The sequence below is a fragment of the Nannospalax galili genome, unplaced genomic scaffold (genome assembly GCF_000622305.1).
Source record: "Nannospalax galili isolate Female #2095 unplaced genomic scaffold, S.galili_v1.0 scaffold410, whole genome shotgun sequence".
NCBI lineage: Eukaryota > Metazoa > Chordata > Mammalia > Rodentia > Spalacidae > Nannospalax > Nannospalax galili.
In genome coordinates this window covers 151,295-155,337 of record NW_008329143.1, presented here as the reverse complement: position 1 = coordinate 155,337, position 4,043 = coordinate 151,295, and positions in this window count along the sequence as shown.

Below are 4,043 nucleotides of genomic sequence, written 5' to 3'. Positions count from 1 at the left end.
TTATTATTATTTTTATTTTATGTGTATGCATGTATTGCCTGCATGTAGGCAAGTGCACCCGTGTTGTTCAGTGCTCTTGGAGAACAGAAGAGACTGTGGAATCCCCTGGAACTGGAGTTACAGACAGTTGTTAGCTGCCATGTGGGTGCTGGGATTCAAACCCGGGTCTTCTGCAAGAAAAGTCAGTGTTCTTAACTGCTGAGCCATCTCTCCAGCCCTGACATATTCTAATCTTTAGAATGATTTGTTTCTTCTTCTTGCTTTTTTTGTGACAGGGTCTCATGTAGCCCAGGCTGGCCTCAGGCTTGCTCCAGAACTGAGACTGGCCATAAACTCCTGGTTCTCCTGTCTCTACCTCCTGAGTGCTGCGATTATAGGCATGCATGGCCACGTGGGGCTAGAGTGGTATTAGTGTCTGTGAAATAATTATTCTGTTTGTATGGGGAGTTGGCAAGCAGAACATGCCATTTATTTAAACATTCTGCTAAAGTAATAATTTAGGAATTATGTTCTTTGATTTCATAGATATCTGTTGTGTGAAAATTCGCTCCATTTCACTTAAATATAATCCTAGTAAAAGAATGGTTGCATGCCTCTTAATACCGCTTTTTACTTTGACTTTAAATAAACCTGTTTGTTTTCATATCTTTTAAGATTACTTGTCAAGTTTAGTGGCACACAGCTGTAATCCCAGCATGGGGGAGGCAGAGGCAGGAGGATTCCTCCAAGTTTGAGGCTAGCCTGGGCTACATAGTGAGCTCCATCCCAGCCAGGGCTATATAGTGAGATCTGTCTCAAAAACAAATTAGGGCTGAGTGTGGTGGTACATGCCTTTAATCCCAGCACTTGAGAAGCAGAGGTAGGCTGATCTCTGTGAGATGGAGGCCAGCCTTGTTTATGTAGTGAGTTCCAGACCCTGTCTCAACCCCCTCCCCACCAAAAAGAAAAAAAAAAAAGGTGCTAGAGATGGCTCAATGGTTAAGAGTGCTTGCGGCTTATAGTGCCAAATTCTCTCCAGGCAGGCCCGTGCATGCACTCTGTCAGCTCCCAAGCCCTCTGTGAGGTGTGCTTTGTCCTTCTCAGCTCCCAGGCCTCACACTGTCTTTATGAGTGACCGACAACTGACACAATGTCCCTCTAAGTTACGGTTTGGGGAATAAGGATATTTATTTGGGCTTGCCAACAACGCTTATGCTATTTGGGGGCGGGGGGTCATTTGCAAAGGCATGAACACCTGTGGGCTCTATAGCTCGGCTGAGCTTTTGAGATCTGCCAAGGCCAGTGCCCTGCCAAGATAGCCACTTCCGGCTGCCTCCTGACTTCCTCCATGCCTGTCCTTAGACCTATCCTCTCATGCAATTGAAGCTGACTGATTGGGTTGGAGGGGTGACTGTCTCCCCCTCTGTCTATGAGTCTCTTAGGGTTCAAAGCTAGTTCTTTTGGAGGATATGTCTATCCAACACTGCTTTTTCATGGAACCTGAGTTTGGGTCTCAGTACCCATTATCAGGTAGCTCGCAACTGCCTGCAACGTTACCTCCCAAGGAATCCAATGCCTCTGGTCTCCAAGGGCACTGACATTCACATACACACACATATATATATAGACACATAATTAAAAATAAAGTTTAAGTCTTAAAACTGGGGCTGGAGAGATGGCTCAGTGGTTAAGAGCACTAGATGCTCTTGCAGAGGACCCAGGTTCGATTCCCAGTACCTACAAGGCGGCTAACAACCATCAGTAACTCCAGTTCCAGGGGATCTGATGCCTTCTTCTGATTCCCAAGGGCATTGCACAACATGGGTGCACCTACCTACATGTAGGCATTACACTCATACATATAAAATTAAAAAAGTTAAAAAATAAAATTAGTACTGGGGAGATGGCTCAGTGGTTAAGAGACCACTTGCTGCTCTTGCAGAGGATCCAAGTGTGGTTCTCAGCACCCACATCAGGCAGCTCACAACTGTCTGTAACTCCAGCTCCAGGGGATCCAACACCCTTTTCTAGACTCCAGGCATCTGCAATCACCTATACATGCTTTCGCCTCATATACACATAATTAAAAATAAAATAAAATCTTAAAAAAATAAAAATGTTTACTTCTTGAGGCTAGAAAGATGACTCAACAGTTAAGAGTGTGTGCTATTCTTACAGAAGGCTGGAGCTTGGTTTCCACTACCCACATTAGGCAGCCTGAAACTACCTATAACTCCAGCTTCAGGTGATCTGATGCCTTCTTTTGTCCTCCTTGGGTATCTGCACACATGTACACATGGGCACACATAGACATACACATACACACAAATACAATAAAATAAATCTTAAAAAAGATGACTTCTTGTCTAGAGCCTGACTCTTAGGGCTAGAATTAGATCCAGGTATGCAGTTTATGACATGGTGTCTTAAAACATTTGAAGAATGTTCTAGATGGGATGTCTGAACATTATAGTGCTTAGAAGAAAACAAGACATCAAGTGGGGGAATAAAGTGGTAGTTAAGGAACCAGAAAGATAGTAGATGAGGAACCTCAGAGATTTGGGAAAGATGAGCCCAGAAGGGTAAAGTCGAGGCCAGCAGAGAAGGAGCTTGGGAAATGGATGGAGGCCAGGGTAAAGCCAATGATGAATTCTACATTTTCATTGTGGGCTTCCTCTTCTCGGACCTGGGACTTTGAAGTATCTGCACAGAACTGGATATTACTAGATAGTCTCATCACATTGACATCAGTAGCCAAGCATTTTAGCATGCATTTTTGTATGGGAGAGATATAAAAAAACAGATAATCCTTAATTCAAAAAACCCGAAATCCAAGATTCTGCAGAAGCAGAAACCTTTTGAATACTGTACAATGCCCCAGGTAGAAGATACCACACCTGACCTCGTGTGACAATTTGGAGTTAAAACACAAGTCCCCTGAAAACACTGCACAAAATGACCTCCGGGGTGCATTTAAGGTGGATGTGAGACCTCCATGTGTAGATTTGAGTCCTGTTGCCAATATACCTCATCACGTGTATGGAAATATTCCCAAAACCAAAGTCAAAAATGTGTCTAAGCCTAAGCATTTCAGTGAGGTTTATTCAGTGTGGACAGGTAGTCAGGTAGTAAAGACTGTTTGGAAGAATCAGTGTCTGTGGAGGGAAAGACCAAGTATACATAGGAAATTGCAGATAACACGATGGTGGCGCACGCCTTTAATCCCAGCACTCGGGAGGCAGAGGCAGGCGGATCTCTGTGAGTTCAAGGCCAGCCTGGTCTACATAGTGAGTTCCAGGACAGCTGGGGCTCCAGGGAGACCCTGTCTCAAAAAGACCAAAAAAAAAAGTTAGAATTTAAGACTGTATCCATAAAGAAGAATCACCTATTCCATTTTAAAAGTTATACAGAAAGAAAATCTAGTTTAGGAGAGCTTAATGGATATACATTCTTTGTTCTGCACCCAGCAAAAGAATGGGGCAGAAACACCCAGGCATGGTGGCATGTGCCTGTCATTCTGGTGCTTGTGAGACTGAGGCAGGAGCTCATGAGTTCAAGGCTAGCCTGGGCTACATAGTGATACAAAATAAGCTCACAAAATAAGAAGAAAAACCCATAAACGGGAGAGCAGGTCTCTTAACCTCCACAGTCAAATCAGAGAAACAAAATTCTCAGGAAATCTCCATTACACCATTATCAGATGGGAAGATAAGGATTAGAACACTGGCCTTGAACCATGGTGAGCCTCTTGCTTCAGGCTTTGGAGTGCTAAGATTATAGATGTGAGCCAACATGCCTCGTGAGGGTTGCAATTTTTTATGGTTGTAAATTCTATCAGTGATAGTACTTTAGATGTTTGCTGAACTTTATCATCTGTCTATCATCTATCTATCTATCTATCTATCTATCTATCTATCTATCTATCATCTCTCTATCTCTCTATCTGATCTATCATCTATCTATCTATCTATCTACCTATCATGTATCTATCATCTATCTATATATCATCTATCATCAATCTCTTATCTATCTATCTACCTATCATCTATCTATCATCTATCTAT